At 39.5% G+C, this 24641-nt stretch overlaps 1 long non-coding RNA gene across 1 annotated transcript in view; it reads left to right on the forward strand.

Moving 5' to 3' along the window:
* The first annotated feature begins 9712 nt into the window (after positions 1–9712).
* The window catches only part of LOC141571681 (uncharacterized), a 142733-nt gene continuing 127804 nt past the window's right edge, over positions 9713–24641 (forward strand). Inside the window, exon 1 of the long non-coding RNA XR_012496661.2 lies at positions 9713–9796. This is a non-coding gene — a long non-coding RNA (uncharacterized LOC141571681). The remainder of the gene's footprint in view (positions 9797–24641) is intronic.

Consider the following 24641-nt stretch of genomic DNA (forward strand, 5'->3'; position numbering starts at 1 on the left):
CAAAGCACTCACAACATTGTATTGAAATTTTGTGGCTTATATCTGTCATCCTCTCTAGAGTGTAAGCTTTTCTCGATCAGTGGCTCCCTGGGATTTCAACTCCAATTTTTATGATTTCAACCTCCCTGCCCACTCACAAACTCTTCACACTTTGTCAGTGTGGGGATAGAGTCCCAGAGAGCAGTTTCCAGGCTCTTGGCCTCACGTGGAAAGGTGCTGGCTTGGGTAGTAGATGGCCATCAGCTGTGATAAGATGGCCATCAGCTATAACCAGTTGGCCATTAGCCACTAATATAACTGCCATGGCTACACAGCAAGTGCAGATTGTGGCTAGGAAGTGGGGTTGGCCGAGAGGCAGACATCAGATTGCGGCTGGCAAGTGCGGTTAGCAAGTGGATTGCGGATGACATGGTTAGCAAGCATGGTTAGCAAAGGAGGATTGTGGTTAGCAAGTGCGGATTGTGGATTGCGGATCATGTTGATACTACTTCCTGTGTATTGCCTGGCCGTCAGCGAGACTGGGGTGCAGGAAGACCCCTCGTTGGGGTATTGGCGAATGTTTGCTGTTGTCAAGAAAATAGGGGTATGACTCCCTTATCTATGGCTCCGTTGTTGTTCCTTTCTGGCCTCACCATATCCTGCGTTCTTGTTCAGGGAGCAGGAGCTGAGTCCTTGCATTACAGTTGGTTAGTAAACCAACCATTAGCTCCTTCCAGACAAATGCTTTACATTAACAAAAGGTAGAGATACTTACTGGTAGATTGATGTGCTCCATTAGCTTGGTCCATTATAACATGATACAATAGTCTCAAGTGGTTTGTATGTCTCTAGAGTAAAATTCAAAAAATATTTTACCAATATTTACCAATGTTTTACCAATATATGTTATAAGGGCAAGCATCTTAGTTACATACATAGGTGTCCAAAAAAAGTAACTGTCTTTTGTTTTTTATAACTTCGATTTATCTCCATCTCTCCATCCATGTCAATGCAGAAGATGAAATCTTAGAAAACGCCAGGAAAATATAGTCAATTTATGTTAAAACTCAGTTCATTCAAGACTTTCCTTTTGCCCCTTTCCCCAGGCCATGGCATTATTTTTTCAGGTTCTATGCTAGAACTCTGGGACTCCCATACTTAATGGGAGATTCTGTAATTCTACCCACTGCAGCTGCGGGGATGGGGTCATAGGCCCAGTGAGTCTAAGAAGTTGTCAGCATCTCACTCTGGCTGCCCCTCTAATTTTTCTTCAGTCTTCTTGTCTCATGGAGTCTTTATTGAATCTGAACTGACAAACTCATTATAACCAATTTTGCTTCTGTGCTTGTTGTTTAAACCAGGACTCAAGCAATGCAAGATTCAGGGTTTTGCATCTCAAAAACTTTCCTTGCAAAGTTATTATTTCTTCCAAAGATTCAAAATTACATTTTGAACCTCAAAAACTGAGCCTGGATCATTGGATGTTGGGCACATTGGAGTTCGTTATAAACCTTATGGTTTGCATATATATTATGTAATGTATATAGTATAATATATTAGGTTGGTGCAAAAGTAATTGTGGTTTAAAAGGTTCAAAACAATTGCAAAACCCGCAATTACTTTTGCACCAATCTAATATTTTATAATATGTTATATATGGATAATTTTCGCATAAGTGAAATATTTTAAAAACCCAACCTATGCAATAACTTTCTGCATCTCTGCTGTAACAATTCAACTCTGAGAGCGTGAGGCTGGAGCACACCAACTTCCTGGAGGGATAGCAAGGACTCTGGGGAACAAAGAAGCACAGAAGATGGAGGCCATGCATTGCAAATTCTTCAAATCATTATCCTTCCACATATGTGGAAACATTCATTTTTGTAAGTCTCATGGAGCATTAACTCTTCTGTTGCTTCTAATCTCACTATAATGGAAGCTTTATTCCTACAGTCTACTGAAGGGTTCAATTAATTGTTTTCTTCTTAATGTTATCATTAACTATGATCAATCAGATGTGAAAAAGGATAAATTCTTGATTTAAGTTCTTCAGCATAAATTGTATTTAAACATAATTTTAATTTTACATATTTTTCATATTGGTCTTTTCAGATGAGGGTGTATTTTGGGGGAGTAGATTTATAGTACTTTATAGCTGGTATTTAGGATCAAAACAGTCAGTAAATTTGTGAGTGTGTAGCAGTTGTGCTGGGCCCTGCCTGGCAGACCCAAGAACACTGGGGAGAGCAGCGGCTCTGGAGCCAGGCTGCCTGATTCCATATCCTGGCTATTCTTTTAATCAGCTGCTCTAGGACCCCTCTGTGCCTCAACCTCCTCATCTGTGAGATGGCAACAATAACCCTACCACAGGGTAATGTTGTGGGGATAAAATGAGTTAGTGTGTGTGAATAGTCAGGCCAGGGAGCGAATCTTAACCATTAAATGTTACCTTCTATGTAAATCCGAATACACATTTTCTTTTTCTCACAAAAATGATGTCCAGGTGACATCATAATTATTGGATCAACTGACTTTTCACAAACAGAGGATAGGTGAAGGGACTTGTTTCAGAATACTTTTGTCAATAGATGTTGTCAGGTTATATCACTGGGTAATTATTGGATATTTACTGTTGTATAAAATGCCGTGCTGGGGTGGACACCAGAAATATGAAATGGCCTAAAACATGGTTTGTCTCCAAGTAATTTAGAAATATGGCAAAACAAAACAAAACAAAACAAAACAAAACAAAACAAAACAAAACGGACACATAACAGCTTGTTTCCAGAGCAAGGTAGTTTACACAAAGGGTCAGTTGAAACTATAATTGTTCAGGGGGAGTTTAGCTTGTGCTGAATCCAGTGTCCAGGACTTCGTGTGTAGTACTCAATTCCATGCTCCTTTTGTTAGAAAGGTGTCGTCCTCCCCCATCAGGAAGATTTCCCTTACCTACTTGCCAGTCTCCTCTGGGTGCACCGGGTGAAAAATGGGGAAGGCGTTCTGTATAGGAGGAAGAGCACACACTAAGCACTGAAAACATTGAGAGCAAGAGGAGCATACACGGATTTGATTTGGGTCTGTGAAAATGTAATGTGTAGCCTGGGAAATGATGGGGATGTTGCTGAGACAGGGCAGGAAATGGAGAGCTATCAAAAGCTTTTAGGCAAGAGGTTGACATGATCAGGCTTTGCATGTTGGGAAACAATTCAATGGTAATGTGGGGGATGGAGTTCCTGGGGACAGGACTCGAGGCAGGGAAACTATTAGGGGGCTATTGTAATAGTCCAGGTGAGGAATGTTGCTGGCACCTACCCACTAGCTTAATAGTCATAGGTGTAGAGAGGAGTAAGTAGATTCATGAGCTATTATTTCAGGAGGAAAAATCTGCTGAAATTAGTGACTGGAGGTCAGGGGTGATATGAGTGATTGGGACTCATTACAAGGCGTTACTACCCGAAGTGTAGAACATAAGAGCAGGAGCAGGATTAAACTGAGTGGGAATCGTGAGTGTGAGAAGCCTGTGGGACATCCAGGTAGAGGCTGGATGTGAGTTGGGAACTGAAGGGAGAGGTCAGGACTGTAATAGAGATTTTGAAGTTACTGGCATATGTGGATGAAGTAGGCGAGGGAGCATGTGGAGTGGGAAGAGTGGGGCACCAGGATGGATGCTGGGAAACATTCATATTTAAAGGCGGGAGGAGGAGAGGACACAAAGAAGCCTGAGGGGGAAAAAAAAAGGTGGGGGCAGGAACCAGAGTGAAGAGGGTGGAAAGTAAATGGGAAAAAACCAGTGTGGATCACCTTTAAATAGCCTGGCTGGTAAGGTTTGGGGAAAGATAATAAGTAGAAGGGACTAGGCAGAAAGGTGGGTTTGAACAGGGAGGTTTGAAAAGGAAAGCCACAGGAGTCCTGCTTGAATGTTCCAGGCATGGGGTTGTGGCTGCTTGAACCTGCGTGATGACAGAAAATAGGAGAGCAGAAAAACACAACAGGGAAATTAGGAAGGAGGGCTCTCCAAGGCTGGGAGAGTGGGCAAATGGTGACGCTCTTGTCAGGCAGAGGATTGTCTTCAGTTAAACTGTTTCCAGGAACACGTGTTTCTAGGTTGACTATGGTATGAAAATTATAGAACAGGATGTGGTGATAGTATTTTTTAAAAATCAGATTCTGTTTGTATGTACTAGCAAAAAGTGTTAGAATGATTTTTCATGGGCACTCACTTTTTATTTAAATGTGCTGAGATTGCACCTTAAAAGTGACAAATCAATATAATGCCTCTTTGTAGCTCCTGATTGGAGGGCAAACAGTATAATGTTTAAGCTCCCAGACGCTATTAGTTTCCACTTGTTTAAAAAAATGGGGGCAAGCAGAATACCCTCCTGAAGATACTGTTTTGATGATTAAAATGAGATCAGTATACACATAAGCATTGTGGTTGGCATGTAATAAGCACAGAAGAAAAGGCTAGCTGTTATTTTCGTTCCTTTTTTGACGGTTACTCTTGCTGGTGACTTTTATGCAAATTGAAATTTATTAAACAGGGCTTTAGTAATTTAAACCTTATGATAATTCTAAATATGCTTATATTTACTTCTGCGCTATTAGTAAGAAGGAGATATTATTAGTAAAATAAAATTTGCAGATATCATTAAGAGGAAATATTTACCTACTTAAGAAATCTGCTCTTTCATCATTTTAGGAAGTCTCTTCACACACACGATTCAATTCTGCGTAAACTAAAACTAATAGGCAGACAATTTGGGCATATTACAAATTATCCAAATCTGTTGTTGAGCTAAATAACATTTAACCCAATGAAGCCACAGGGGACTTAGCCTTAAAATTGTATTTGTTCTTGTATATGCTACAGCAGAAAAATTGTACTGAATTCAGAAAATACTTCTCTCCAATAGTTCTGAATTACTGAGGGGTTTTGATAATTTTAAATTTATTTTTGCATTTGTGATTATATTGCTGAGATTAAGAGGGACTTTATCTTATGTTCCTTCTGAAATATGGCATTCTTTTGGGCCATGTTATGCACATGGTAGGTATTCAATAAATTATACTAGTATTGATGCAGGAATAAAATAAAATGTTTGTAATTATTTCTGAAATTGGTTCATTGGTTCATTAATTCATGCAATGATCATTGGAACGTTTTAGTATTTATTTTAGTCGTCTATTGCCAGCATGGGAAGATATCTCATTCAATTAGTGGTTTGATTTTCTTCTGGAACCTGTACCTACAGATTATTTGCCTTTCTTTCCCAGAGAATAGACTTCCTCTATGGATAGAGTTCCTGGAAATTTGATGCTTCGCATCAGGCTGTGGTTATATCTATGAGCAACATGAGTTAGGTTTGTCTTCTCATGGAGGATTGGAGTTTGATAGCAAGAAGTATTCATTTACCAATCTCATTTCCTCCACAAAACTCAGTGAGATATGATGTTTTAAGGTCATCCTGAAATACCCTGAGATTTGTAGCAACCTTGAAAGAAAATTGCTTTCTCAGAAGATTTTTCTATTACTTAGTGATTTCTTTTTTCACAACTGTAGCGTTGGCCTACATTGTAGTCAAATGAAAAAGAGACAAGTTTGGGCTTCCTGTACCAGGGTACCTCCCAGAAGCTCACTTGTAAATAAGAAAATGTCAGACCCTTCATTGTCCAGAGTAAATTTCAGGCCTACAGTACTTGAGTTAAATCAAAGGAGGAAATTATATAATCTTTCACTTTCATTCTAGGTGCTATTGCTCATTCTGGAACAAGGATCTGGAACAAGGTCATTTCTTCCGCCTAACGATTTCTGTTTCCTTTCTTTGGAGAAAAGGAATGCTTTTTCAGAAGCAAGTCTGAAATGATTCCAGCATAGTCGGTGGGGTCTAATTTGGTTGGAGGCTGAGGTTCATGTTTTAGGAAAGGGTCAGGACTAGGCAAGAAGATCTCCAAAATTCCAAAGTCCCATCTAGGCAATGTTTTGGGTCTTTTTTCCTCAGATCTTCTCTAAAATATGAATTTCATTAGGTTGCACTGCATTTATTAGATAGTCTATATTGCTTACAGCACTTCACTAAATCCAATAGCTTATGTATATCTATGCCTTTGCATCTAGCAATTAGTGAAATGACATGAACCTCAGTGCTGAAATCAGATAAGTCCAGGTCTTCCCAGCCACTGTTTCAGTTTCTCCATTTAAAAATCTACATTGAAAAATGAGCAGTGCTTACTAAGAGCAAAACAACAAAACCTTTTTTTGGAGCTGATGCTTCTTGGTGAGACTTAACAAAAGAAAGGCATTCTGCAATAGATCCTCTGGTTATAAAGCTAAGGAGCCACTAAAGTTAGCATTATAAACAATGTGCAATTAAAAATGCTCTTGGTAAATCCTTTTTTCTTAAGCATATTATGGATTTCTCAGTTGCTCTTTCTTTCATATCTACTTCATCTGTTCATCAAGGTTTCAAATTCCCTTCGTAACCACATAAAACCTTTATTTCCCAATTATAGGTAAGATTTCAAATGCAAATAGAGTGTGGGGATTGAGCAATTCAAAGTTACACTAAACTATAAATGGCTAACACCAGAATCTTACCCCAAAGCAGGGATTTTTTGCTCCTCACCTGGAGGGCGGAAACTGGTCTGTTCTAGAAGCAGGCATAAGGCAAATTGGATCTGTTGTTCTCCATGTCTTCTCTTTCTGTGTGACTCTGTTTATGTCTTGAATCAACACACTGACTCTATATATCACCAAGACCACAGTCATCACTTCTGCATGTTATCTCTTGGCTTTTAGATAGTGTGTGGAATTTGGAATAAATTATAACTCAGGCTGTTTTGTCATCGATTAAAAACATATGATTTGAAACAAACATACCTTTAGGAAACATTTGGAACTTGTTATCTTCTTTGTAAGCATTTTTTTTTTTTAGAAGACAATTGTATGGAATTCTAATGCTCTGAGTGACCTAAGAGAGAGCAGTAAGAGGCTTAATGCTTTTCTTTCCTCACAGCTTTCCTGGCCAGTGCCTGTGATCTGAATGATTGGCAAGCTCTATAGTTCTCGGGAAAACAAATGACCTCATAGGTGGAGCGGCTCCACGTTAGGAAGTGCAAGAGTTATGAAATGGTCACAGGAGGGAAAGAAGTGTGTCTGCATTTGGATGGCAACCTTTCATTTCTAAGGGTCTTGCTAATAAAGGCCTTTCCTATAGTCCTGGAGAGACATCCTGGTCTCTCTTTCCCCCTCTCCTCTTGTTTAATTCTTCTTCTTCTTCTTCTTTTTTTTTTGATGTGGATTTTTGGCAGCACCTCCAAGTCATGTGATATGCTTGAGTCTACCAGGTGAGAATGCCTTTTGGCCGGTACTTGATTCCAGGAAGCTGAACTTGCAGATTCCTGGCTCTTTGAGAACATTCATTCCCATAGCCCCCTCAGTGGTTTGTAGCCATTTGTCTGTGTTGAAGTGATGCATATTGTTTCTGATATTGTTATAGGAATTCAATAAGAGTTTAACTAGTACACCCTTTACATCTTTTTCTCATACATTCAGGAAGCTGTAGATGAGGGGGAGAGGTAGAGACCTTGCCCTGGGGAAGGCCTTGTTCTGTGATGGGCCTCAGGCCAGGAAGGAGAGGTCTCAGCACATCTGGTCAGCCCTGACAGAATCATTTTTCTTCTCTACCCTTGTCTGGGTGGCCTCTAGCAACCTAGATTCAGTTCCTATCTTTTGGGTGTCTGTTCCTTTTGGCTCAGAAGAGTGTAAACAGAGAAGACTCTTCTTCCTCTATCTTTCTAGTTTTGACTTCCAAGCCTATTCTGATGATTTTCCCCTTTAAAATAGACTTTGTTTTTTAGAGCAGGTTCACAGAAAAATTAAGGAGAAGGTACAGAAATTTCCCACATGCTCCCTGTCCCTCTGCATACAACTTCCCCCATTATCAACATCTTGCACCATAGAAGTGCTTTTGTTACAATTGGAACCTACATTGACACATCATTATCACCCAGAATCCATAGTGTAAATTGGGGTTCACTCTTGCTGTGTATTCTGTGTGTTTGAACAAATGTATGATGGCGTGTAGCTACCATTGTCATCTCATTTTGAATAGTTTCAATGCCCTAAAAATCCCCTATGTTCTGCCTATTCATTCCTCCCTCCCCCTAACCCCTGGCAGCCACTGATCCTTTTACTGTCTCCATAGCTTTGCCTTTTCCAGCAAGTCATAGCTGTGTACTATCATACAGTATGTACCCTTTTCAGACTGGCTTTTTTCACTCAGCAATGTGCTTTTAAGATTCCTCCATGTCTATTCATGGATCAATAACTTATTTCTTTTTTAAGGATTTTTATTAAAAATATAGCTAACATGCAATATTATATTAGTTTCAAGGGTACACCATAGTTATTCAACATTTATATACCTAAGGAAGTGATCACCATGATAAGTCCAGCAACCACCTGACACTGTACCATGCTATCACAATATGATTGACTATATTCCCCATACTGTACGTTACATCCCCATGACTTATTTGTTGAGCCCTCCCACACATGGCTAAATCTGAATCTGATTGGCTGGTGTGCTTTGCTGTGACCCTGCTCCACCCAACTCCCCCAATGCTGGAGCACTTTTTCCCCAGCAGCCAGCCCCCACACACACACACACACACATTTCACTCTTTCCTGGAAAACTTTCCGAGTCCAGCAGGACACAGATGGGCAGTGACTGTCCTCAGTGGACTGTAAGACTTTTGCAGAGTCACTCCAGGCTCAACACTGGTACCAAACCAGAATCTACATTAACCTGGTGACCACAATTCTCCCCACTCTAGTGACCCCCTGACACCTTCCCTTATCACACAAGGCTTTATCAGGAACTGAACCTTAAGGGAGCTGGCAGGTGGTGCCTGCTTGCCGGCTGCTTGGAAGGAGGACCTCATACAGGGAAAATGGTGACTCTCCTCCAGCCCTCCCTATGAAGCCACACACCTCAGTCTACCCCAGCCTTGTATGCTTCTGCCTCCGCCTGAGTCACCTTCCCTCTACCTGAGCCCAGAGTGAGTGTCTATGAGCAAGTGAGTCTGTATGCGGTCTCTTTAGAGGGACATCTGGATTTTCTCTGGCCTCTTCCTGGCACAGGTATTATGGGCTCGGGAGCCTGGTGTGGGGCTAAGGTCCCTCATTCCTCCAGGGAGAGCCTCTGTAGCTGAGATATTCTTCCTGATTCTCAACTGTCACATGAAGGTTTAGGGCCCATTCTACATCTCTGCTTTTCCTACCAGTCTCTATGTGGCTTCTTTATATTTTTAGTTATAGGACTTCTGTTTGGCTAGATTTCAGATGGTTCTCCAGGTTTATTGTTTATAATTTAGTTGTAATTTTAATGTGTTCATGGAATGATGCAGGTACAGTGTTTATTCCACCATCTTGGATCTCTCTACTTGTGTCTTTTATCAGCTTATTTCCTTTTAGCACTGAAGAATATTCCATTGTTTTGATGTAATGCATTTTGTTTATCCATTCACCTCTTGAAGGATATCTTGGTTGCTTCCAAGTTTTGGCAATTACAAATAAAGCTGCTATGAACATTGTTGTGCAGTTTTTTTGTGTGGACATAAATTTTCAACTCTTTTGGGTAAATATTGAGGAGTGTGATTGTTGAACTGTATGGTAAGAGTATATTTAGCCAAACTGTCTCCTAAAATGGCTGTACCATTTTGTCTTCCCACCAGGAATGAATGAGAGTCCCTGTCGCTCCACATTCTCTTCAGCACTCGGTAATGTCAGCCTTCTGGATTTGGACCATTCAAATAGGTATGTGGCAGTATCACATTATTGTTTTAATTTGCAACTCCCTAATGACATTTGATGTGGAGCTTCTTTTCATATGGTTATTTGCCCTCTGTATAGCTTTTTTTGGCAAGGTGTTTGTTCAGATCTTTGGCCCATTTGAAAAATCAAATTGTTCACTTTCTTATTGTTCAGTTTTAAGAGTTCTTGTTATATTTTGAATAATAGTCCTTCATAAGATTTTTTTTTTTTTTTTTTTTGCAAATATTTTTGCTCTCTCTGTGTCTTGTCTTCTCATTCTCTTGATGGTGTCTTTTGCAAAGCAGAATTTTTAAATTTTAATGAAGTCCAGTTTATCAAATATTTCTTTTGTGGATTATGTCTTTGGTGTTGTATCTAAAAAGTCATCACCATACCCAAGGTCATCTAAATTTTCTTTTGTTATCTTCTAGGAGTTTTATATTTAGTCTATTATCCATTTCAAATTAATTTTTGTGAAAGGTGTAGCCTCAGTGTCTAAATTTATTTATTTATTTATTTACTTATTTACATGTGTATGTCCAGCTGTTCTAGCACCATTTGTTATAAAGACCATCTTTTCTCTATTGTACTCTCTTTGCTCTTTTGTTAAAGTTCAGTTGACTATATTTATGTGAGTCTATTTCTAGGTTATTTATTCTGCTCTATGGATCTACATGTCTGTTCTTTTGCCAGCACCACACTGTCCTGATTACTATGGCGTTATAGTAAATCTTGAAGTTTGGTAGTATTAGTCCTCCAACTTTCTTCTCCTTCAATATTGTGTTGGGTATTCTGGGTCTTTTGCCTTCCCATATAAACTTTAATCAGTTTGTCAACATCCAAAAAATAACTTGCTGGGATTTTAACTGCATCTATAGATCCACTAAATCTATATAATTATCGTGTGTTAACTGATTGCGCCACTGGAGCTTCAGATCTACTAAATCTATAGATCAAGTTAGGAAGAAATGGCATCTTGACAATATTAATACTGATTTTTTAAAAACTTCAGATTTGTTCAGCCAGGCCCAATCTCATTTATACCTTATAATAACCCTATGAGATCAGAAAACTGCAGAAATTCGGGCTCAGAGAAGCTGGGTAATTAGTTCAAGGTTACCAGATGGGAAATGAGAGAGACAGGATTTGAATGCAGATCTGTCAGGCCCAGAGTCTCTGAGCCAGTTTCCAAGGCAGTATGTGGAGTATTTCAGGGAGTAAGCTCTGGTATCAAACTAGCAGGGCTTAAACCTTGGCTCTGGCACTTGCTGGGTAAGTGACTAACATGTAGTATAACTTCTTTTGCTTCAGTTTCCTCATTTATAAAAGAGAGATGGTAATGATAGTACCTGGTTCATAGAATTGTCTGAGGAGTTACTGCAGTTGGTCATATGTAGTGATGCGAATGGGGACTGGCACATAGTAAATGCTTAATAAGTTCTAGCCACTACTAGTATGCCCACTTCCTATTGGTCATGATGCCCTTTGGAGCCTGGGCCTTGGCATTTGGGCAGTGCAGTCTAAGTGTTGTAGAAAGGATGGTGGCCATCTAGCATTTCTGGAAGAATGCCTGCTCATCAGTTCAAAGAGAGCTTTGAACCTGGTAGAGATGAGCCCATGGGATGAAGCAATATTTTTCATTCCAAAGTCTTTCATTTGAAAGCCTTAAAATGAAAATATATCTTCAAAAGACAAATATTATCTTACAGTTTCTCTAAGGTATAGATGACTTATATGGCAAATATTTTCCTGGGTACAAAAGATTATGTACCGGGACTTGGGACTCGGGACAGAACAGAAAAGGAAACAAATGCTGAAATTGGGAACCAAAGACACTGATGACAATCTTCATTACTAAATATGTAAGAGAAACATCATTAACAAAACTATATATGGTGCTATTTCTATGTCGAGACCAATGTCTCTCAACCTGTTTTTTATTGTCATGTCTTTAAGGAGAAAACTAAATTAAATTTTAATCAATAAAATAAAATAAAATTAAAATGAATTTAATTTCTCCCTAATGAGAGGATTCAAAAATTAAATACTAAGAAATAATATTTTGTCACAAATATTATTGTCATAACTAATATTACAAACAATTGTAATATCTAAGATTTTTTTAATATCCCTCCCCCTACCCTTGAACCAGTTACTACCCCCTTGGGGGTGATAAAGCCCCACGATGAGAAGGCAAATCTGGACTATACTTGCTTCATCTCTCACATGAATTACTGTGATAGACTCATAACTGGGCTTGATGACTTTGAAACTTTTAAATTGATCCATAGACCAATATACTTTTGATGGAGCTTTATTTTTGGTTTGAGACTGGTGGGAGAAGATGAATTTTGGGATCCTCCTTGACATTTTCTTGCCACTGTGTTCCTGGTTGGACCTTTTTCTTGGATTGAGTATTGTAGCCATTAGTTTGTCATGAGGTTGTGTTTAACTACCGTAGTATCTTATTTTAGGCCTCAGTCAAGGGGCTGCTTGGTGTTTAATTCCTCTGGCTTCTCAGGACCCTTTCTATAATAGCCAAGTCTGCCACTTTGCTTACCTCCCCATCTACACGTACCATCACTCTCTCCATGGTTTCTTTTTAGTGCTTTTCTACCTACTCAGAAAGCCCTTTGTGTCTTTTTAGCCAACACGAACACTTGTCTTCCATTAACATCCAGCTCAAGAATCATTTCTTGTGTTACCCTGTTTCCCCGAAAATAAGACCTAGCTGGACAATCAGTTCTAATGTGTCTTTTGGAGCAAAAATTAATATAAGACCTGGTCTCATGTTATATTATATTATATGAGACCCGGTCTTATAGAAAAATAAGACTGGGTGTTATATTAATTTTTGGTCCAAAAGACATATTAGAAGTGATTGTCCGGCTAGGTCTTATTTTCGGGGAAACACGGTACTCAGCCCCATATTCACCTTTTAGTTTTTAACAGGTCAGCTGTCCTTAGTCTGTGACACACAATCTCACCCTGAGTAATATGAGAATGTGTGTGTGTGTGTGTGTGTGTGTGTGTGTGTGTGTGTATGTGTGTGTGTGTGTGTATGAGTGCATGTATGTGTTTTCTTTCTAGTTCACATAGGTGCTTGTGGCTGTACAACTGACTATAAATTCTTTGTTGGAAGGGACAGCTTTTTTTCTCTTCAGTGGGAATTCTAAGATCTGTACTGAGCACACAGAAGATACTCAGGAAATACTTCTACTCTTGGAAACTCCAGTATCTATGAGCCAATCATTCACGTGGGGAATCATCAAGGAAGCTTCACATTCATCTTTTATTGCTGTATTTAAGCTTCCAGTTATAGGTGGGAGGTTGGACTAGCTTAATGTCTCCTAGACTTTGGATTCCATTGACAAAAAGAACCTGAAAAACCATAGTTTTGGGTATAGAATAGAATTGCTAACTTTTTTATTTTGCCAACTATAGACAAAATACTAGCAACAATCTTTTACAGTTATATCGTTTCAATAAAGAAAGGACATTTACACACCAAAGGAATAGAAATGACATAAACTTAAAATTATACATTTCTTTAAATTGAATAAATTTACTTTATGAAAAATTCAGTGTAGTTTCCTTATTGTTTCTAATTTTCCCACCCATGAGTAAAAATTGGCATGCACTAGCAGTTTTTCAAGGGTAAAGTAATCAGATCCATTCTTATTCTGTTCTTTCTAATATCTCTTCCTTACTTATTCTGGAAGTAGCCCAATGGCCCCAAAATAACATTTAAAAATCAATTACAATGGCAAATAAAATTATTTTAAAATTGAAATTCAGTATCCTGACCATTTCCCTGTCCATATTACTACATATAGTTGAAAGTCAAGTAGAGAAGGTGCTCTAGTGCTAATATCAAATTGACTTTTGGAATCAAATTCAATTTTGGATCACCTGTGCCATAATTTATTGTGGCCTTTTCTTGTTTAATCTAAAGACCTTTGTTAAACAATGATAAAATGAATATCAATATTTGTAACAGTTGACATTTTGTCCAAAAATTTAATTTATGAAAACTGAGTATACCAAATTTCATTCTGAAGATTAGATGGAAGCAGCTATTTGTCTGTGTTTCTGTGTCATTGGTGCTGAGACCTCAGAGTAGCAAGTGTCCTGGAGAAAATGGAAGCCAAAGGCAGGATAAATTCTTGCCCAGAGGATGAAACATCAACTCTGATGTCCTCAAAGGGAAGATGTTGGATTACAAAGTTACCGCAGAGATTTTGTATATTAGTTTAGGTCAGCGAGGTACACAAAGCAGGAGTTGGAACCTGTGGTCACCTGTCTTCCCACTTAGATTTCTGGAGCCAGCTGTGGTCTCTGAGATTTTACATCCCACTTGATTTGTGAAATACACAACACTCCTCATGGACTGCTCTGTGTGTGTAATGTTTCTATATTCTACATGTGAGAAGTTTCAGGGGAAAGATATTTATTTCTCTTCTAGGTGGGTTGTATGTGATCAAGCCATCAGAAGTAACATTCCCTTTGTGCGAGGTCGTTATAAACTTCTGAACACTTTTGTGGGTACTCCTGAGGCTTAGTTCCATGCCCCCAGCTCAGACGCCTCCCTGTACTGGGGAGTTTTATTGAATAATTGAATTAGTCCTCCATGATTCAGAAATTCTTTAAGTATTTTGAGTAATTTTGAGGAAAAATATGATGGTCGAAGAAGTGCATTCTGGTTCAGATTCCTTGCTGCCTCTTATTCTCTATGATTAATTCTCTGTGACAGTTTTCTCATCTGTAAAAATAGAATAATAATATAAGCATCGTCTGGGCTGGTGTGAAGTCTTTGCTGTCATTCAGGAGTACCCCGCTACAGAAGCTCTGCCATCACTGACATGTGGCCCTGAAGCTGGCGGTGCTTGTCTCATCCCGGTTAGCTGGAAGGTAAGGAGCATGGAAGTTTTCATCGAGTGAGGCTTGGAAGTGGCTCATACCATTTACATGCATATTCCATGGAGTAGAACTCATCACAGGGCCACATGTAAACAAACTGCAATGGAGGCTGCTAATGGGGATTAGCTGTGTTCTCAGGGAGAAGAATAAAACAATGAGGACTTTGGTAAAGATTGAGCAGTCTCTAATACCAAATATAATAGCACTTAAGAGGATGTTTTTGTTACTTTGACCTCTCAGCTTAATATACTTTGTATGCTCAGAAAAGATTCATTCATTTATTTATCCATGCCACACATATTTGTTAAGACCTACTATGTGCCACTCATTCTACTAGGTTCTGATAGCTAAACTGGAGATGGTTTTGATTTTTTTTTTTTTTTGTGGCAAAAGAGAAAAATCCCCAAATTTCAAAACATATATGTGTTACGTTGCATCATAACCTGTAATTGAAAGCAGAAGTCATGCAAAACCCTGTTTCTTTGCATCAGTCTTATACATCTTCCAGATCTCCTTTCTAACTTGGCAGAGTTCTGACTGAGCACATAGTAAGCATTTAAATATATCTGTTGATTAACTGTGTATTTATTTGATCAAGGAACAAGTGTGCCTGAAACCCATTAATAAATATGACTCACTCTCTCCAATATGTTGCCTAAAAGGATTTGAATTCTAAGAGAATATTTTGTTTTTTATTGGGGATTTTGGCTAAATTCATTGACCACTTCATTTAGTGTTGTGTAGACAGAACCTTTAGTTCTTGGGGTAATAGATCTTATGGGACCAATTATGTTTTATCCAGGAAAATAAATTCCCCTACTCTGAATGAGATCTGATTTTCATTAGATAGGTTTGCTACAAGATTACTTAGTGAAAGTAACGTCCAGAAGCTTCTGACTCAATTCAGATTTAGCTTCTTCTCATCCACGTTCATCCCTTTGGTGCTGGCGTCTGAAAGCAGGCTGGAGTTCTATTTGGGAAGCTACCATTAACACAACTTGGACCAAAGCGTAGCTCTCTATGGAAAATGAAAGGATGCTTGAGCATGGCTTTCCTCAGAAGAATAAATTAAGGATTAATACTGCATTTCAACTAGAGTTGGCCATTGATTATTCCTTGCACCATGACTTCTCAAATAACATAATCCTTGGGTGAATCACAAAATAAAAGGAAGGAAGAAAAGAACTAGACCAGCTCTGGGGGGCAAGTTGCATGGGAAAACATGCTGAACTACCTAAAGCATTTTTTAGTTAGCCACAGTGGAGCAAACACTAAATTAACTAAGCTTTGGGCTCAAGACACCTTGATGCAGCTAGAGTTTTTTTGGGCGGATGAATAGCTTTAATTTTGTCTAAAGAAGACTATTATATACACATCTGTTGGTGGTTAACAGATCTTCAACATGTCTAAAAGACTGAAAATATTGTGTATTTAAGGAACATAACTTTGGATTCTCTGCTCTTTCATGAATTCAGTGGTAGAAAAGAAAACTTATTAGCAATGGGTCTTCCAGATTTACTTATGAGAACTTTTAGAACTAGTCTAAGAAAAAATTTCCATCAACCTTCATAGCATGTGGAGTGAACCCAAGCATCTAAGGACACTTTGAATATGCCCTCAGCCTAGGCACTATGTAAGCACAAGAGTATGTTTGTAATAATTGTGCAAAGTTGTTGAGCTTCGGTGGCTCTCAATTCTGTACCATACCCTTCCTCTTCTCATTTAGGTAATCATCTTTTTAGCAGATCTGATAGGGAATTAAAGCTGGGAAGAAACTTGTGTATGGACTGGAAGTGGGAATGGGTGGTGACTCAGGATGTCTTCCCTGGAAAGGCTGATTGTCAGAGCAAAGAAGGATCAGAAACAGTTTTTATAACTGCTGGGCTGTTGTTGCTTCCAGTTACCTTGTAAAACATCATGCTGTTGCTTGTAGCCCAGTTGAGGGTTTTGGACATTTGAGGGTCCTTGGAGGAGATGCAGTGGTTCTCAGTGCTGGCTGCCTGTTCCAATAAATATTCCAATACTTGATTCAGTTGAATAGGGTTGGTGCCAACCCATGTGTATTTTAAAATGGTCCTAAGGTGATGACTGTGCAGTCAGCATTGAAAACCATGAGACAGGCCCCAGGGGACAGTCATACTCTAGACAAATTGCTTTTTCCTATAGTCACCTGCAGTTTGTCTTTTCTAAAACTCAGTTGAAATTTTCTGCCCTTATCACTGACTCTCCCACTAGTAGATATTTGTGGAATAGATAGCATATTATTCTTTTAATACTAGATACTAACCAGGGATAGTTATTAATAGCATTTTTCAGTTGATCTAAATTGCTTGTAAGGGTGCCACTTCCACGACTACAATTAGCTGGAATAAACCACACTGGCTGCTGATAACACTAGGTTAACTTCTCTCTGATGCTTTGACTTATTTTATGGTTTAGTTGGTTTACTGTCAGTCAGTGATAGGAGAAAGAAAATTTTTTGTGTGTTATACTTGGTGTATAATAGTAAAATCTTACACGTAGACTTCAGTGATTCTACAGTGAAAATATCCAAACCACATCTCTACCTAACCCTTTCCCAGTTTGCACCCCCATTCCTTTTAGGCTGATTGTACATTGCTGCTTATACACGTATGATTGAGTCTATGTAAACCATGGTTTGTGAATGAAGTTGGAATGGTTTCCTGTGCAGCGACAAATTGGCTTACTGATCTAACCCTGCATTTTTGCACTAGGTTATAGTTTTAGCTTATAGTCTTCTAGTCTTAGTTTCCTATAGACTAACTTAAGTCTTGGCTCGTTATATGGAGAGCCATTTCTTTGCTGAAGTTAGGGAAATATCCTTAAGAAAAGTTGTGCACATCAACAATCTGCAGTACATGGATAGGTTGGGGACCTATTATTTGCTTTGTCAAAGGGATTATCATCAGCTTTCTTTAGGGATCCAATTTAGGTAGGTGTTTAAGGTGGGTCAAACCTACTCAGAAGAATACATAGCTTATTGATTCTGTTCCACAAAGAGCCCCTTGTGGCATTCCATGAAAAACTTTAATGCAATTTTGCATAAAATAGCAAAGGCTCGTAAGAATATTTATCATGATTATTAGGAGAGAAATCCTTGTCTGGTATCTATTTTTCTGAAGACAACACACCCGGAAAGGCTGGAGATGGCAGAAAGAAAACCTAGATAGAGTAGGGAGTATCAGAGATGGCACTAGACAGGACCAGCGAGACAACCCGGAGCTGGTGCTACCACTTGCTCCATCTGTGAAATGGACTGGCTGCGATAAATTATGCTTCAGATAATTCCCAGTCCTAACAGCCTAAGTTTTTGTTCATTACCCTGTATTACATATTTCTTTTTTGTGTATCAGGTGATTGCCTCATCATGCTTAGGACAAGCATTTATACAGTATTAAGTGCCGATGGCATTTAGCGCAGCACTTTTCATTTTCCTTATTAAGCTTACTGCTGGTTTTTAAAAGATTGACTATTATTATTATTTTTTAAATGAAAGCATGCTTCTTGCTGTTTTCTTAGGATACCTTAGGATGTGTAGGTGGCTGAGTGATGTAGAGGGAGAATGTGGCACAGGGGAATTTTAAAGGGATAAGAGACTTAGTGAGAAGTGGGGGTGGAATTCGCCTATGAAAGGACATGGAAACGTGTTGAGGAAGGTAGGAGTGAGAGAGGTTTTATTTAAAGGTTTCGTTCCTTGTCTCTTTTGCAGCTGACATCCACACAGATGCCAAATCTGTATGATTATTTTTAAGGAAAAGTTTATGAATTGTGGTTGTTACTTTGAAGCTTTACCCAACCGTTTGAAAATAAAGATTACTGAGAACAAATCTCCTAGAAGTGAATCTGCCTGAGTCCAAGTGTCAACTTGTGCCAACTGTCCAGGCTGTAACTTTGGGCTGATGTCAGATTGGCGCTTAGAGCATGAACAAAGGTTTCTGTTTTTCCTAATCCCGTTCTGGCCCTCCTGGGTTTTACCAAAGCCAAATTCAAGGAGGTCTCTGGGGGATGTGGCTCCAGAGCTGGCATGAATGAGGAATCCTTTGCAGTTTCTGTGGGGTTTTCCTATGGTTTCCACTCCATGGAGTCCAGGGTGAGACCTTGGCTCCTCATGAAGTAGCAGGTAAGAAAGGAGGTCAGCTAGAAACACGCACAGGACTAGTGACACCACTCAGAGAGCATGTCTGGGACACATCATCAGAAATTGTATTAGGGTTGTATTAATAATTTTCACAAAACTGGAAAATGCTATGTTACAATGAGGTAGTCTGTCCTTTGGCTTTATTTTTTTTAATGTACTACTTTATACATGACTTTTTTGATCACTTTGTTTTACTTTAATAAAACATTAAAACCACTGGATATGCTTACAGGTTAGGGGAGTTGGGACTAACTCAAGGAATACCTTAATTTTTGTGTGCTATTTTTTTCCTTCCCTTTTGTTCACTGACTATATCCTTGGGTCAGACATCCTTCTTTCAGGTGCCTGGAGGCTTCTGATACTCTGGACCCTTCACTGTCACTCACTGGAGCAGTGTGTCATACTCCTCAGCTCTTTGATTCTCACCTTCAGTCCTTCTGCCACTTATTAAACTGTCAGCACAATGTGCTGTTTCCTCAGAGCTTGTTAAGATAACGGGCCAATCCTGTACGTTAATTCAGTATATATGGAAAAATTATCTGAAAGGACTTACCTTTTAGCCTGGGCCTGCAAAATGTTTCTTTAAAGGGCTTGATAGTGACTATTTCAGGCTTGGTGGGCTATGAGGTCTCTGTCGCAAGTGCTTAACTCTGCCATTGTTGTGAAAAAGTAGCCACAGACAATACCTACACAAATGTGCATAACTGTGTTCCCATTAGCCATTACTCATGGCACAATGGACCACGAATTTCATATAATTTTCACTTGTTGGAGAATATTTTTATACTTTTGAATTTCTGAACCTTTTACAAATATGGAAACCACTCTTACCTCATGGACCACACAAAAATATATGTCAGGTTGGATTTGGCCCAGGGGCGACAGTTTACTGACCCCAGGCTAAAAGGTAAGTCCTTTCAGATAATTTTTCCATATATACTGAAATATTAAATTTCTTTAACAAAAGAAGTAATTAGCAACTGCAGACATTGTGTGCATGAAGGACGGGGGAAAGCTTTCAATAGCTCTCAATCACAGCTCAGAGGTGACTGACTGCCTGTCTGTCTTGCTTCCTTAAGACCAGCTCTGGAAAGAGCCCCATTATTCAAGTGCATCTGGTCAGCCCCATATAAATAAGCTCCACTGTTTCACTGAATAAAAACCCACACTTCTTATTTAGCGTTTAGAAAACGGAAGGCTTTGATTTACAGTGAGTCAGTCATGAAACCTATGGATTTGTCTTTGGAAATCCTGAAGCTTTTTCCCATTTCTCCAGTCCTGCTGTCTGGCTGTCAGCACTTGTTCAGAGTAAACCACCTTCCTTGTTTCCTTCTTTTTTTAGGGTTTGCCAACTTTGGGAGTCTGTAACAACCTTAAAAATCCTAGTGGCTTAATAAGTAAAGGTTTGTTGCAGTTCAATGCAGATTGGGGGCAATGGGTTGGTGGGGTGCAAGTTGGGGGAGATGTCTCTGCTCCATTCAGTTGCTCAGGGACCCAGGCTCCTTCGTCCAGTGGCTTCATTGTTCCCCAAGACTTTGGAGTATCCTACTGGACCCTCTGCATCTGAATAGTAGACTATGGAGTACACGGAGGATTATGTGAGGGATGCTTTAGGGGCCTGGGCTAGAAGCCCAGCTGAGGGTGTTGCCAGGTGCCTTGATTACTTTACAAGGCCTATCCGTGGGGCTATTTGGCCTTCCTCACATCATGGCATCTGGACTCCAGAAGCAAGTGCTTCAAAAAAATCAGCAATGAGAGATTGCCCGTCTTGTAAGTCCTATGCCTGGAATCCAGCACAGCATCCCTTCTGCTGTATTCTATTGGTCAAGCAGTCATAGAGACAGTCTCAATGAAAAAGGAGATGATAGAGATCTTTCCTCTTCTATTAGAAGAGTTTCATGGGATTTATAGCCACCTTGAATCTGCCAAAGTGTTAAGTTAAGAGTTGATACGAGTGGGTCCATGATCATGACAGTAACACAGAAGTCTGTTTCTAGTCACACACCATGAACTATGGAGCAGCCATCCTGGAGCATATTGGGGCTACAAGTTGATTGCCTAAAGCAAAGCTTGCAAACTATAGCCTGTGAGTTGTATCTGGCCAGTGTCTGTTACTGTAAATAAAGGTTTATTGAAACTCAGCCATGATCAATTATTTATATATAGTTTGTGGCTATAACAGCAGCATTAAATAACTGTGATAGAGGCTGCATGACCTGTAAAGCCTAAAATATTGACTCTCTGACCTTTGCAGAAGAAGTTTGCTGATGACTGCTTGAAAGAGACTCAGAAAATCCCCATCACAAAGACTAAGTGCAATCAGCTTGAAAAAACAGGATTTGCCTTTGTGATTGACACAAGGGCAAGCACATTACCCACAGTCATGAGTTGCTCTGGCTTTGATAACAGAGCCCTTGAAAAGTGTGCAGGTTGTGCATTCTGTCATCAAATCACCCAAATCTCCAGCAGGATGAAATTTTCTGGTAATTTGAGTGTTTGTTCTTGGCAACCCCTGGCTACAACCTGGCAGTGTTCTGTGTTCCCTTTTCCCTTCTTCCTCTGCACCATCCAGTTCCATTGCTGTGATAATGGTTGCAGTTGGCAGGACCTGGAGGGTGTTTTTCCAGCCCAAATAGTTTGTGTGGGGCTGCTTTAGGAAGCTTCTGCTGCTGAGCTGGTCCATAGTTTCCTGTGGGTCTTCTCAGACATTGTTTGCATTACTGTTGATGGAGAAAGTTCTCTCACTTGACACTCTTTCTTTTCAAAGCAAAGTTGCAAGCATTGGTCTTCTGTTTTCTTTTCTTTTTTTTTTAAAGTTAGTTCTTGATTATCTGTATTAGTGACGTATGTGTGTACATGCTGTAGAGATGAATTAAAATGAAGAATCAGCTAATCACTCATTTGAAATTGGCATTTGGAATTCTTTCGATTTCTCCCTCATTTTATTCCTCTGTGAAGCAGCACTTTAATCAAATAAGCATTCACAGAAAATTTACATTGAAAATTCACATATAAAAAGCCTAACTGTAGGAGGCCTAAGAGTCACTTTTCAAACTTCCTACCCTCCCTCTTCCTCCTCTTTCTCCTGCAACAACAGGTGGGCCTTATGGGCACAGCAATGGCTTGGAAACCTGAAGGGTTTGCTTTAGATTACATGTGCTGTGTTCCATTGCATTTTGGGTCCCTTGGTTGACATTTTGTCTAAAGGCATGTGGAGGAGGATCTTTGCGTAACCTGTGCTTTTTCATCTCATCCTTCAATACCAAGGAGTAAACAGAAACCTAAAGATTTCATTCTCCAAGGAAGCCAGAGACTTGCAGCCATCCAGGACAGATGCTTTCTTCCTTCTTCAGACTGCACAGTAACATGAAATTGTGTGTTCTTCTTTATTTTATACTATTATTATTATTATTATTATTATTATTTTGCAATTTCTAACTTTTTTTTGTTTTATTTTGTTTTTTAACTTTATTCCTTTGATTTATGTTAATCTGAAACAGGCTGTTAATCTAAAACAGCAGGAACATTCACTGATTTGATTCTTTAACATTTTGTCAATATTTAGCAGAAGCCAGAATTGTGGAGGGGATAATAAAGTGACAATGAGTGCTAGGTAGGCCCCCTTACCTCACCTTAGCCCGTCAATTCAAGCCAGGTCAACATTAATATTTTCTGTAACTATATTATTATCCCTACATGCATTGGCTCCTGTTAACTATTGGAAGCAGTAGAGAGTATTTATTGGAAAAGGGAAGTGGTAGGGGGAAGGGATATAGGACTTCACAATTTAGAGACATGGGTTTAGGGAAACACATTCTCTCTTACAAGATAAATGTGTACATTCTCTCCTTAACAGACTGTGAGCGCATGCTGTAATGTTCTTATAAGCAAACACAGCTACTCATATGTTCAGAATCAGGAAAGTGCCCTCCTTTACCTGCAGTGGTTTCCATCTTTCCCTCCCATATGAAACCAACTTGACCAACTGAATCAGTTTGGATAATCAGTGGGATGGACCATCAATGATATATCCAAATTACCCTGACATTCATCCTCTGGGATGCTATTTGTACATAAGTCCGTTAAGATTGACTAATTAGCACCCCAGTGTAGTAAAAAAGTGATGTCCCTTTCAACATACCACGCACATTACATGAAGTACTTCTGCCTTGGAGAAATTGGTTTTATCCTTGGTATCTCCATCAAGGAAATAAGAGTGAGAACTTGGTTAGTCCTGAGTATAACGTTTTGCAGACAAGGAAACAGGGCAGAGAGGTAGGAAATGTCTTGCCTGAGTTCTCTGAGCAGGACTTTAACAGCTTATGAGTTACAGCATTCCTTTCAATCCTTCTCTTCCTTGCTCTTTTCCTTCTTCCATCCTCGACAGCATTTTCTCCATTTAATCCCTATCACACTCTGGGCCAGCATCTGTGACCCATGGCTGTTTACTCTAGCCACTAAAGCTCCTGGTTTTTCCTCTTTCCTTACACAAAGTCTTTGGTGAATTATCCTATGTATATTAGGAGAACACGTAATCACTTGTCAAGAGTCCAGAGTCATTTGTCTTAGGCAGAGGCTCACTCATTTGGGGCCCTGGTGTTGGCTGGTATCAAGGCTTGAGAGAAGAGAGCAAAGCTACTCTGTGTAAGGTAGAAAGAAAAATTTGTGGACTGCTGAGAAGTTCTGGAATAAGGCCTTGGGATAGTGGGATGCTGTACAGTACATGATGGGACACTTGACCAGTGAAGTTACTAAACTCACGTACCCTTTTGCAAAAATGGATTTCTTTGCGTAAGTGGAGGAAGAGGCTGAGTTTGTGGACTGGGTTACTGTGGAGTGAAACAGAGACAGTTTGCTCAAAACTGAAGGCAGAATTGGAAGAGACCTCATGGAAACATGCCATAAGAAACTGTCGGAAACCATAGGAGGGTCAGAACTATCACTGTTCATGGAATTGAGGGCTCAGGTCAATTGTAGATAGGCTCTTAGGGATTAGAAAAACCTCAGATGACATCTAAGGTACACAGGTTAACTTGTCCAAAACAAGGAGGCTTTGGTAACTATTGAAGCAATACATGTATGGAACACTTCACCCCTCCAATAGGGAGGCTTGAACTTGTCAAGTAGAGGGACTAGAAGTTCTCAACTCTTTCTTTCTTGGAGCTTAAGTTAGGACATGTTGAAGTCAGCAGAGAGGGACATATCTGACATTGCGTACTACAAATTGGGTACAGGGAACAAGGTCAGAGTAGCTAGTGAACACTTGGATAACTGAACTGTAACCCTCTGTGTGCCTGTTTTTATTTCTCTCTCTCCCTCTTTCTCTCTCTCTCTCACAAGAAGGCAGTTCAACATGGAAGAAGCAGTGGGTTGTGAAGTCATGATGCCACTTAGACTGGCATTTTCCCTGGGCAGAGGAGGTGCCCCTCCTTTTCTGATTCCCATTCCTTACCAAGGCTAAAATGCCTTGATCACGTATTAAAGAATTCCATTCATCAATTAGAAATAAAGTCTAAAACAAACACTTTTGAAGGAGGTTCTTTGGTTTGAAATTGAACTATAGATCATTGCTAGTGTCAGGAACTGGATGGTGAGCAGGTAGGAAGCAGAAGATGAAGAAAGCTGGAATGCAGGAGGAAGGTAACAGCTATGGAGTGTCCACAGTTTTAGACACTGATACATTTTAATCAATGTAAAAACTTCCTTGAAGATGGCATTAGCTCCTTTAGTTAACAAATGGAAAGAACAAGTCTGGAGAAATTGAGAACC

The sequence above is a fragment of the Rhinolophus sinicus genome, chromosome 2, assembly GCF_057876585.1.
Source record: "Rhinolophus sinicus isolate RSI-liver-muscle chromosome 2, RSI-T2T, whole genome shotgun sequence".
Taxonomy (NCBI): domain Eukaryota; kingdom Metazoa; phylum Chordata; class Mammalia; order Chiroptera; family Rhinolophidae; genus Rhinolophus; species Rhinolophus sinicus.